Source organism: Eschrichtius robustus, chromosome 19, assembly GCF_028021215.1.
Source record: "Eschrichtius robustus isolate mEscRob2 chromosome 19, mEscRob2.pri, whole genome shotgun sequence".
Classification (NCBI taxonomy): domain Eukaryota; kingdom Metazoa; phylum Chordata; class Mammalia; order Artiodactyla; family Eschrichtiidae; genus Eschrichtius; species Eschrichtius robustus.
Genome location: NC_090842.1, coordinates 12,617,509 through 12,631,342, shown reverse-complemented (window position 1 = coordinate 12,631,342; position 13,834 = coordinate 12,617,509).

The window sequence follows — 13,834 nt, the reverse complement described above, 5'->3', positions numbered from 1 at the left end:
TGGCCTGCGAGATGCATGACCTCATCCACGGCCCCTCCCGTCCAAAGGTTTTCAGCCCCAAGGGGTCCAAGAACTAAGGGACCAGATTGTTGGGACCCAAGGGGCCTCTAGGAAGAGGGCAGGTGCCTTTTATCGGAGGCAGAGCTGGGATGGGGCAGTCAGATGCTCCAGCCCTGGGCACCAAGCAAGGTCCACTGGACTTGCCACCCTGTGCCAAAACCCTGCAGGATCCATGTTCTCAGCCCTGCTTTCAGGCTGTAGAGGCCACGACCGTGACGACCTTTAAGGCCTCCACTGGCTATGAGCCCAGTGCACATTCATGGTCACCTCAATCTGGTACAAGAATAGGATGTCTTGTCACCCAATCCATGAAAGGGACATCTGACTCACAGGAGATTGTGAACTGGTCAGCATGGTTCTCTTGGTCAGATACTATTCCTTACCTTTTTCTCTAGAGACTTAATCCCACTGCTTGCTTCAGAAGTGAAAATTTACGTGTTTCTCTAGAGAGGGTCATCCCATCTGTCTCCCTCTAGAGGCTATAGTTAGATGTGTAGATATAGAGATAGGCATAGAGAAGAGTATGGAGGGGAGCTGTAGAGACAATGTAGATGAACAATAGATAATATATTTATATAGATCCATACATATAAACATGGAGATACAGATATGCATATAAATGAAGAAGTAAATTACAGACCCAAATGTATAGTTTTCCCTTCACAAATAATCAGACTTGTTTTCATAAGTTGGAGAACTCTGTCCACATATGTGTTTGAAGTACAGGAAATATACTAGGACCTCTCATCTCTGGCCAATTGAGAATCATGTGGGGGAACAATTTAAAAATCAAACTAGGCATGGTTTCAACACTGTCAAATAATTATATCAGATTTTTTTTGTAGATTTGTGCCACTAATACCTGCACATAACGCGTGTGAGTTTTAATTCCCTAAGTGGTTAATGAAGATACAGCTCATATTAGGAAAAATAACTTGTGCTGAGTGTTATTTGGCCGTAAATACTGATGTTGGAATATTCTGGCACTTGTGCTTCAGTGTATAAACATCTAGAGAACTCATGCATGTAACGCACCCAGATACCAGAAGGATGTCCACCTCACGACTATATTTGTGCAAAACTGGTATCTTTGTAGAACTAGATGTATGCGTACTGATCGTCTTTCAACACCTTCATATGGAAAGTAAACAAAGCAAATATGACAAAACAGAAAGCAAATTGATAAAATGAACAAAAGTGATATTTTTTAAAGACATTTTTATTGCCAAGGTAAACCCACATACACCAAAATCTGTTTTCAGAATTTACCTTTTCAAAAGAAGGGGTTAGACTGGGAATGAGAATGGTTATCCCAGGTTTTAGATGAACATATAATGTATTTATAATAAGAGGAGAAATATTATGGACATATATATATACATATTTGCAAATATATACAAAAAACTAAAAAAGTGGAAATATTAGCATCATTAGACTATGTTCAGTGATGATACGGTATTTCTATTTTAATTTCCTTGTAATTTTTTGTATGTTTTAAATAGTCAAAGTAAAAATACACTTCTAAGTGAAGATTACTCAGTATTATGGATTTGTCCTAATCCATTTAATCATTCCCTTAATGATGGATGCTGAGGTAGTATCTAGTTCCCAATTTAAACCCTCGGAGCTTTGGGGAAAAGCTCACTTTTATGAGCTCACATCATCAGGAAGTACAACATCCCTTCGTTTTCTACACAATGAACTAATTTCAAGTTTGCCCTCTCATGATGCCAGGAGGGAAAGAAGTTCTAATATGTCCCTCAGAGATCTGTTCTCACCTGAGTTAGGTTACAGTTTGTGGATTTTCCAGACTGTGGAAGACGTGGTGATTACAGAGAGAAGGTCATATTTGTGAGTAAAACACTTTTTTTCTGTAAGAATTCAGCAGACATGTCCACCACCTAGTGCCCATGGTGCTTCCAGAGGCAGTGTGGAGCTTGGAAACAATCCTTCACTTAGTGGAGTACAGAAGATAACCACTGCCCACAAGAAAAACAACCTCCATGTGGGTTTCCAAGTGGTTTTTCCTTCCCCCTGCTTTAGTTTTGCCTCTGACAGGATGACTTCCTTATTCATTGTTATTTAAATTGCCCTGATCTGCATCAAAAGAAAGGAGGCCTGGATCAGGTTCAGAATGCTGTCTTCTTCCTCCTGAAGCTCAGGCCCTGGTGAGCTTTGCAGAGTGTTCAGAAGAGCCTGAAAATCCTGGAGGGTCCTCTTCCTGTGGATCAGGATTCAAAAAAGTTTGTACCTTTTACTGACAATCTGTGGATGGCAGGAGTTGACCTAAAGGCTTCTTGAGGTTTCTATATATTGCTGGTGTGGTTGGCTGAGGGCATGAGATGGTTCTCCAGCTGACTGTGTGTGCTGTGGCCACCAGTCTGCTTCAGTGGGTCCCTTTTTGAGGATCCCACTCTGCAGTCAGAGCCTGGCAGCACTCATCCCACCACTGCAGAAAGTAAGATATGTCCACCTGGCTCAGATCCTGTGGTGGTTGTTTTTTGTGCTCAGCTTGAGGCTGAGAATAGTCTTCCAACTGCAGTACTCCCATGTCAGTCTGTTCTTGGTGATCCTGGCGTTCTTCTTGGTATTGGGGCCAGAAAGGATACTGAGTATCTGGGTCTCCTCCCATAGTCAGCAGTACTGGCACATAATTCCCAAGTGTTAGAGTAGAGGGAGAGTTCTCTCCTCTCTGCACAGCCTGCATGGGCTGCATCATGACACTTTGTCCTTGGATCACACAAGGGACAGAGGATACGTGGGATGGGAGAAGAACAGGTAGAAGTGGTTGGTTCCTGCTGAAAGAACTGGAGGAAGGAAAATGATGAGATCTGCCTGGGAGAGTGCACAGGTCAATTTCGTGCTGCTGAGCTGTCAGACCAGGTCTCCCATTTGGGCCATCTACCAAGGAATTCACAGTCTCACTTCTACTCTGCCCAGGGTACAGAGATCTTGGGTCCTGAAACCACATCTCCGTGAGAAAAACCGGAGACGTGGACATCATAAGACAAGCGATTCTGGCTCTGTTCTCAAACTGTGTAAAGCAAAGGGCCTATTATATAGGCCCAAATCTGAAGAGGTGTGTGTGTGTGTATATACACACATACAAACATATACATACATACAAACACATAGATTTAGGTCATAGCACATTCAGCAATCAACTATAGATGAATTGAAACTCTGGCTAAAAAGGCATGTGCTTTAGGATCCACCCTTCAATTTCAACGATGGATCAGGGAACAAGGTCTCTTGACGAGGTTGACATTTTCCTCCTCTTAATCAGTGTGTGCACAGGAATACATACCTTGTAAACGTGTATAAATCTGAATAAGGGTTAATAAACACAAGTAAGTGTTCATGAGGGTCATTGTGCTGATAGACCTATGAACATGCTTCCCAGTCATGAGCGTTGAATGTATATGGAACCACTATCCCCATAACTTACGTAGAAGAAGGTACTAATGAGGGTGTTTTTGTTCCCCTATTTGACTATGCTTGTAGATTTTTTGGGGGTGTTAAAAGTGGGGGAAGGAGAGATGGGCAGGATATCTAGTTGGTAGAGGCCAGGAATGCTGAAAAACACTCTACCTGGCATGGACTGCCGCTCCCAAGAAAGAATTATCTGGCCCAAGATGACAGCAGTGCCAAGCTTTAGAAAACCTAACAAGAGTGTTCTCAAAATAGGCATTAACTTTCACATTTTCCCAGTTTTGCTGCTGGTGATTCTGAATAGATGCACCACTGACAGTTTGATTAGAAAATTCTTCCTTTTGCAGGAATGTGACTTGCAATGCCAGGTGTTTACTATCCCAGGCCTTTGTCCTTGATTGCTGTGGTAATCTAGGTTAGTCAAGGTTTTCCAGCAACCACTCAGGGTAACATCGTTTAATGAGTTAGGGATATTTGCTGCCATAGGCATAAAACTTACTTGAATTCTCAATTCTGGAATGCCTGTTTGGCTAGTGTTTTCCTGTTTGCAATATCAAAGAGTTGGTTCCTCTTGAAGGCTTGAACTAGAATGTTTGATTGAGATCTTGGACGGATGTGTGGTCTCGTGTGGCTCCTTTTGGTAAGTATTTTAAAGAGAACGCAGGGACAAAAGGGTTTTTAGGACATTTTTGCATTCAAGCTGGAAACTCAAACTTGGGAAGATCGTGCTGACCTCTTACTCCCTCTGAATCCCCCTGAGGTGACAGAAGAGGAGGATGTTGCCCTGCTTAGAGCAGCAGGACCAAAAAGTCCAAAGCCTTTCTTGCTCAGAACCTGTCTGTCCCAGCCACTGTGGGACCATGCTTATATTGAAGACCTTAGGTTACCCAGGACAAGCTGTAACTGGCTCCAAAACTAAGGATTCTTTGTGGAGAATTTGAGCACAACATGCAGAATTGATTCCCCTCTCAATGGGACCCACTGATGAACTGCATTTGGACTGGTGAGTTTTTACCTTGAGTATAAGGCTGAGGCTGGTTCTGTCCATGGGTTTGGTCTTCTAAGGAGGAGCTGAACCCCAATCGTCTCTGTCTTGCTCTGTGGTTTTTAAACCAAATCTGAGTGGGAAAAGACAACGTGAAAAGTCATGTAACTCAGTCTGTGTCATTCCAAATATCAATGCAGTTAAACAAAACTAATTGATCAACTGCTCTTGGGATAATATCCCTAAGAGAAAGACGATGTATTATCTTGGGATTGATGCTATTATTAGCATACAATTCAGGACAGTACACAATTTGCTCTCAACTCAAATTAGCATTTCTTGTATGGTTATCCTCAGGGTATCCAAAATAAATTTCCCTGATTTAAGAAAAACAGTGTAGTTCTCTCAAAGGAAATCAATCTCTCTCTCTCTCCCTTGTGTTGTATCAACTTTTCATTAGAATACCATTTCATAATACACAATACATATGGGATTGATCTTAGAAAAGAATTTCTTTACGTAGGGCAGTAGAATTAGCCATAGTCAAGAACAGGACTAACTCACCCACACTTCCTCTTACTTGCTTCATCCCATAGTCAGCAATAGATAATGAAACTCCTAGGGACCCCATATATCTTGCTTTAAAACTATTATCACTAACATAACCCATTGTATTCTGCTTGTTTCCTCATTACTGGAGTTGGCATTGCAAGGTACTTTCTAAGTATTTCTGAGTGTTTTATTTTGATAATTTGATAATTCATGGTAAGATTAGGGTGTCAATTATAACCAATATCTGATGTAGCACTCATATCCCAGGCATTGTGCTAAAACGTTATATCTATTCTTTAAATTAATTAATAAAAATATTTTCCAATAAGAAGTCTTAAGCCCAAGTGGAAACTGGAAACTGATGAGTAAGTTACTGAACACAGTTGCAGAACCAACCTCATCCTACATTGTTTCCTGGACTTGCCATCCTCCACCTCAGTTCAAATGGGCCTAGTACCTCTCATGCAGCCAGTCACTAGATAGTCCCCCAAAGTGCACTTTATTCTGGGATTTGGGAAAACTGTTTCCTACACCTAAAACAAATGCATTAAGAAAAGAGGAACTTTTCTTCTCCCCAGCGTCCCCTCAGACTGATGCCCTTATAGCCCTTATATATAGTGACTTATTGGAGACTATTTTTTTATTATTATTTTTTAAAATTTACTTATTTATTTACTTATTCTTGGCTGTGTTGGGTCTTCGTTTCTGTGCGAGGGCTTTCTGTTGTTGTGGCAAGCGGGGGCCACTCTTCATCGCGGTGCGCGGGTCTCTCACTATCGCGGCCTCTCTTGTTGCTGAGCACAGGCTCCAGACGCGCAGGCTCAGTAGTTGTGGCTCACGGGCCTAGTTGCTCCGCGGCATGTGGGATCTTCCCAGACCAGGGCTCGAACCCGTGTCCCCTGCTTTAGCAGGCAGATTCTCAACCACTGTGCCACCAGGGAAGCCCTGGAGACTATTTTTGATAACAAAAATCTGAACTCATTATTCTCCTCTGAAAGCACCTTTTTTATTGACCTTTATTGATTTCAATACTGTTTCAGTTGGTATAATTGTATTATTTACAGCTATCTCTTTGCTGACTGAAGAAATCCAGTTTATTTTTATTTTTACATTAGTAGTTCAATTCAAAATGATACAATATGGGATTTTATTTCATACACTCCTGTGTATGAATCACATTTCAGATATTAGTGAAAAAAAAAGAAAAAACTAGCTTGAGAATTGGGAATTTACATGAGTGCTTACCCCACAGTTTCCTCATAATTACATATTAATCATTATTCTGCAGTATATATTCCAGTACTTGATACCATATCATTATCATAGTGATCCAATTTCCTATATTCTCTAAATCTCAAAAGTTGATTTAATTATCTCCAATTGGGAGACCCTCAACAGTATATTCTTTTCTCCAAGAGTGAATACCCCCAACCAATTGGTAAAAGAAGTAACAGTTTTCTACCACTGGTAAAAGAGGTAATTCTTGTTTTTATTTTGTTTTAAATATTATTTAACAGGAAAAACCTTTGGGAAACATACCCAGCATAAGAGAATTGCCTGCCAGTGCTAAGCTTGGCCTTTCTCTTTACCTTGAACCTGACAGATAATGAAATAGAAAACTGATACTTACCTGAATTTTGGATTCTGGAATGCCAATTTCCTTGGCCAGTTGTTTCCTGCTTGCTTTTTCAGGGTAAGGGTCATGTTCAAACCATGCTTGGAGGATATTCTTTTGACTCTGGTTGTAAATAATCTTGCCTTGCCAGGTTTCTTTTTGTAATAGTATGTCTGATGAAGAGAAAATGGGGAGAAGTATGAAGGATATGTTTATGGATTAAAAACTGGGTGAGCATATATCTTATTTCAGGTTGAAAGTCTGTAGATCCAATGATTATTCTGTATTTTTACTTTAGGGATATACCTAAATTCATTCTAAATTGGGAGACATGGGAATTCCCTGGTGGTCCAGTGGTTAGGACTCCATGCTCTCACTGCCAAGGGCCTGGGTTCAATCCTTGGTTGGGGAACTAAGATCCCACAAGCAGCCCAGCGTGGCCAAAAGAAAAAATTGGAGACATATAGGTCAAATATATATATAATAGAAAAAATGACAATCTGTCATCTCTGAGTTACCAAAGGAAGAAGTTACTAGAAATCCACAAAATTACATGCAAAGAAAATAGGAGTTAGGAAAATAAATGGAAATAAATGAAACAAGTAAAATATGAAAAACATTAAAAGGATAAATAAAATACAATACATAAAACTGTTACTTTATGATAAAATACATTTAAATAAATATAAAATGTTAAATTATTAGATATAAACTAAATGTAAAATATTATGTATTCCATATATATTTTTCTCCATTTAAAGTGTTAACTTTAAGACTTTTGAAAACCCACGTATGGGACTCACGGCTGTCTCTTAAATTTGAAATTGCATTCTCTAACTTCAAAGCACCCATCAATCCCCTGATACAACTTATCACTGCAAAATAGCCCCTGCTTCAACAATCTATTCCTCTAATCATAACTGGGATTTTACTTTTTATAAACTCTGGAATATAAACAAAGCATGTGGCATTATCAAAGAAGAGAGCAAAACACAGATGGGAATTTACCACTTGCAGTGCTGTTCAAATCCATCTTGGGAAGAGGTATCCAGATTCTGCAGAGATGAGTGGACAACTAAGCAAGACACAGGATTTATAAACACCCAGAGCGACCCACCCATTTCTTCAATACCCTCCTATTTAATCCCTTCATTAAATATTTAACACTTTTCAGAAGAGACTTGAAGTAATCAGGTTAAGAGGAAATACAGATTCTACCAGATTCTAATTTTGCATCTATTATAATATCTCCCCAAATATGACTTAGAATCTGTGCTTTCTACTTTACATAGTACATATGTATGTATCAATATATATTATAATATATGCTTTGTTCTCTATAATTTTTAGTATTCCTGTTTTTTAATTATTTCGGCTTGATGACATTATTGTAATATTAGATGGATATTCCTATTCACTTTGTAGGCTCCCTGTTTTCCTTAGCCCTTACTGAAACAAATTTCTTTCCATTATTGTTAGTAGGGTTTATGTGTTACTTTGGCTGTTCTATATTCCACAGTTATTAAAAAAAACACTGATCTAGGTGTTGCTGTGAAGGTATTCTATAAATTGATTGAATTATATAATCAGTTGGATTTAAGTAAAGGAGATTATCCTCGATAATCTGGGTGGGGCTGATGCAATCAGTGAAAAGTCTTAAGAGCAAATCTGGGTGCATTCCTGAAGCAAAAGAAATCACGCCTATGGACAGCAGCTTCATCTCCTGCCAGAGACTTTCAGCCTGCCCTTCCAAAGGGCCTGCCCTTCCAAAGACCTGCCCTAGAAATCTCATTCTTGCCTAGCCAGCCCCCACAATTGTATAAGCCATTTCCATTTAATAAATGTCTTTATTTGTGTATGTGTATGCATGTATGTACACACACAAGTATGTATATAATTTCACAAGTTCCCTATGTGACTTGAGTTCAGAACGCTACTGATTCTGTTTCTCCGGTTGAACACTAAATGATACAGATGTTGGTACTGAAACCGAGCAGGACCTTGTGGGGCTCCTGGGCAAGGAAGTCTTTCAAACAGTTGCTAATCAGGGAAGGAAGGGGATGCAGAGACAAGGGAGGAGTGGCCAAGAAACACTAGTGCAGCCTTGGGGCAGGGTCCTGGTTCTTCAAGGGATACACATAACAATATCTTTGAGCTCTTCATAGAACTCAAACCCCCAACAAACCGAAGATGTTAGCATTCTTCATTCCAGATTAAAGAAACCAGAGAAGCTCTTTAAGAGACCACCTGAGGCCAGATTAAAGGAGTGCAGGCCCTGCACACACCCTAATCCTTATTAACAACCCCACCATTGAACCATTGCTATAAAACTCCTCACCAAATCCTCCTGGGTTGGGGCACTCAGTTTTTCAGGGCATGAGCCTGCTGTGGTCCCCTTTGCCTGGCAAAGCAATAAAGCTATTCTTTTCTACTTCACCCAAAACTCTGTCTCTGAGGTCTGATTTGGCACTGGTGCACAGAGGCCGAGCTTTTGGCATCGGTACTGGAGGTAGTTTTATAAGAATAGACTCTTATAGGTATATGTTTGTATATATGATATATATACATATATACATACATTTATATATAAATATAAATATAAAAAATATATCTATATATTTGGGTCACTGACAAGGCAAAGAACTAAAACCATCCAAAGTAGTTGCTGAGGACAAAGGAAATATGAACTGATAGTGGAAGTGTTGCAGGAAGCGGGGGGACCCCTTTCAGGGCCTGAGAGTGGGCTCTTGTCTAACACTTGGACATGCATTGTCTAACACTTGGACATGCGTTGTCCAAGGAGACACACATGCTGACAAAGCAAAAGACTTTATTGGGAAGGGGCACCTGGGTGGAGAGCAGTAGGGTAAGGGAACCCAGGGGAACTGCTCTGCCATGTGGCTCACTGTCTCAGGTTTTATGGTAATGGGGTTAGTTTCCAGGTTGTCTCTGGCCAGTCATCTTGATTGGCCCATACTTCGTCTGACTCAGGGTCCTTCCTGGTGGTGCACCCATCTCTCAGTCAAGATGGATTTCAACGTGAGGGCTTCTGGGACGTTGGCAGGACATATCATCTCCTCCCTCCTCCCTTTGGCCCCTTCTGAATTCTGGTTAGTTGCACTTCATTCTTTATCAGGACCTCCTACTGTGAGACAACTCAGGCAAGCGGTTATCATCATACCTGGCCAAGGTGGGCAGTTTTGGTCAACGGTTCCCTAACAGAAGAAAAGTTAAAAATACCAGCTATTACCATGTGACCATTTGCATAAATGAGGATATACTAATTATGAGGATTGCATTATGAATATGTTTGTATAAATATTAACAAAATATTTTGCTTTCTTCCTGCTGTTATTCCTTGATGATCCAATATAAGATGTATTAATAATAGTTAACATTAAATCACCGTATTTAAGGAGCATCAAAAGAGAAGTACTCACATCAGCCAAGGATGTTGCATCCTCTTTGGGGAAAGGATTAGCATGTTTCTCTTGTAGGCATGATAGTTGCACCATATTAGGCAGAAATACCACTTTGTTATTATCTTTATTTGGAAATTATTTATGGTTTCAGGAGACATGTATGGTTTCCAGGTTGACAAGGTGTGGACAGAGCTGGTCAGTTTTGTGTCAGTATGGCTAGGCTACAGACCCTAGTAATTCAAACACTCACCTACTCAGCGTTTCTGTGAAGGTATTTTGTAGATGTGATTAAAGTTCATAATCACTTGACTAAGGGAGATTATCCTATATAATCTGGGTGGGCCTAAGTCAATCAACTGAGAGGCCAGAAGGACTGAGTGAAGGCTTCACTGAGAGGAAGAAATTCTGCCTATTGATAGATGCATCAGCTCTTGCCCAAGAGTTCTAATCGGCCCTACAGATTTTAGACTTGCCAAGGCTTCTCTGCAGTCACATAAGCCAATTCCTTGCAATAAATCTCCACATACACACTGATTCTGCTTCTCTGGTTGAATACAATCATCTGATACAATTATTAAATTATTTACTTTGAAGTGATGACTTTAACAAGAAAAAAATATATATGTGGATTTGTCATGGGGCTAGACCATGGGTGATGGAAAAATTTATTGAATCCGGAAAAGATGGCAACTGTAAATTTTGCTGCTGTAAATTTTTTTTGGTAAACGTCAGCTGTGAAAAACTGGAAGGCAGGAAATGCAACAAATACTCTATGCCTTGACTTAAAGACAACAGAATATCTCTGTCAAGACTCATGTGCTCTTGGCTACTATTGCCTTGGGAACATCTAGAGAGAAATGAGCTCAGAAAGAAATGTGTTCCTTAACAGGAAAAATGGAAGGGGATAGAAAGATTGTATGAACTGCAAGATAACGTGTACAGGCAGACTTTGTATCATTTATATGAGGAAATATGAACTTGGAGACATATTTTCTAACAAAAAGTTTACACAGTTAAAAAAAAGCAAAAATCAAACCTGGGTTTGTGGCTTAAAACCTTTGGTTTAAAGCAGTGATTGCATTATAACTTTTACCAATCATTCTTCTATTATTTAAGACAGCATTACTATAATCTGCCACCAGAAAAAAAATGGTACGTGCTTTTGCCACAGACACTGATAAGCTCAAGATATTTAAGATGAGAAACAGAAAAATTAGGCACAATGAATTGGGGGATGGGCTAATTGCACCTGGAAATAGATATAATTAGATAGGTTAATTCGTCTTTGTGTTTCCTTTTGTTGACATATATGTGTGCGATTACCAGAAAATTCACATGCTTTAACTAAAAGAAACTTAGCTTGCATAAAAACAATATTTTGTGTACTGCACCTCCTCATATTATACCCAGATGGTAAAACCCTCAAAGAGCTATAGCCTCTAATGCCCCTACAAATGAGGCCAAGCAACATAAAGGACATCCAAGTATCTGGTGTAGGGACTTCATCTAGGATCAGACATTGACCTAACTAGGGGGAAAAGCATTCTCAGCTAAAGGGAGCTCTTCCTCAAAACATCCCCCCATCTGAATCTTGCTGTTGCTACATTTCAATGGGTGCAGTGTCCCTCCTCTTCTTCCATATCATGAGAGGATATACGTTGATCCAGTCCATGTTCCAGCTGGCTCATAGCATGGGCTTTTGTTCTTTGATATTTTGATGAGGAAGAGTTATATCTGGATGTTTCAGCTGCTTTGAGTGTGAATGGAGGTGTTGGGCTTTGAGTCCTAACTGTGTTTGGAAAAATCTTTCATACTGTGCCTGGTGGAGAAGGGTAAGATTATTCTGTGTACTTTAGGGATAGAAGCCAATAATTTTGACCAAATAGATGGACTGCAATATAAATAAATAAATAAATAAATTTTAAAAAAGTCATTTCTTTTTTTAAAAATTTTATTTTTTGATTGATTGATTTTTGGCTGTGTTGGGTCTTCGTTGCTCTGTGCGGGCCTTCTCTAGTTGTGGTAAGCGGGGGCTACACTTTGTTGCGGTGCGTGGGCTTCTTATTACTGTGGCTTCTCTTGCTGCACAGCACGGGCTCTAGGCACGCGGGCTTCAGTAATTGCAGCATGTGGGCTCAGTAGCTGTGGCTCACGGGCCCTAGAGTGCAGGCTCACTATTTTTGGCTCATGGGCTTAGTTGTTCCGCAGCATGTGGAATCTTCCCAGACCAGGGCTCGAACCCGTGTCCCCTGCATTGGCAGGTGGATTCTTAACCAGTGCACCACCAGGAAAGTCCCGTGCAATATATTATATAGGGACTGAATATTTCATGGCACCAGCCCAATCAGGCCATGTTTTCCAAAAGGCTTATACTTTCCAAATTGTTGACTTCAGTCTTTGCCTTGTGATTTCTTTCAGCCAGTGAAATATGAATGGATTTAATGAGGCAGCGTGCGCCATCTCTGAGCAGAATCCTCCATCTTTTGGGGTCATCATTCTCTTCTCACTACCATGCGCCTTCTTGGTCCTAGATAATGATACCATTAACCTGAATCCCAGAAGGATGAGTGAGAAATAGGTGAGTCATTAGTGTTTAAGGTCACTTATTACAATGACATAATTGAGACTAAGGTGATGGATATACAAATTTGCTTTTTGTATCTTTAAGTTCTATGACCAGAGTTGTCTTTTTAAAAAAAACAATTATCTGAACATTGCCAGAAACCCATTTGTTATAATTTTGTTTAATAGCCTCCCCCAACACTGTTTTTTTTTCAACTGCAGTAAATTTTTGTGAAATTTAGAAGGGCATGAAATCCATTTTCTAAATGAAGAATTCCAAGAGACTTGTCCTTGTGTCAGGTGTGAACCCTAAGGAGGTACTGTACATAGGACAGGACCCACCATGATGAAAATCATGGGAAGCTGTTTGCTCAGGTGGTCATCTGATGTGCAGAAAATGAAGGAATCTCTTGGATTTAGGGGATAGAGACTTGGGATGTTGCCTACGTGTGGGAGAAAAGAGTGAATCTATCCAACTGTTTCCTTAATCCTGGAGAAGATGTTTATTTGTACTTTAGGAAGAAAGTAAAACAATGACCTTTCTGGATTTAATTACCCAGATTTTAATCTATTTGTTTATTAAAAAATGAAGACCATTCCGCAGTCTTAGGGCCAATATAATGGACGGCACTTTGACTCAGAATAACTATGACAGCACAGGTTTGTACCCCATCAGAGAGGGATGAGATATGCCAACCCTTGTAGTAGATGGGACAAAAGGGATGTCAAGACAGACTTTCTTCTGACAGTGGGTGAAGCATGTGAAAAATAAAGGCTGTCTATCCCAGGGCTGCACTCATGATTTCACTCTTCCATTTGTGCACTGCACTTTTCCAGAACCACAACCTCCACCACTAGAGGCAGTGGCCCTGTGGTTTATGTGTAAATCAAGGCTCTTCGGAATATGCAACCCACTCTTGTTCACTAAGAGACCCTCTCTGCCCTACAGAAGAGGCTCCCAGCTGTCCCACCAGCATAATGCATCGTTACTACAACCGTTGCTTTACTCAAGCTGCCCCATTGGGGTGAATTAATGATGTCCTTTCTGACATCCCACACATATATGCACATAATTCTTACATGCACTGATGTCCACAGATAAGGGAAGCAATTGTCATTTGACCACATATTTGTTGTCTGACCCTAATTATTTCATTTAACTTCTCTAATCCTCATTTAACTCCCTCATCTGCTCTTGTTTCATGG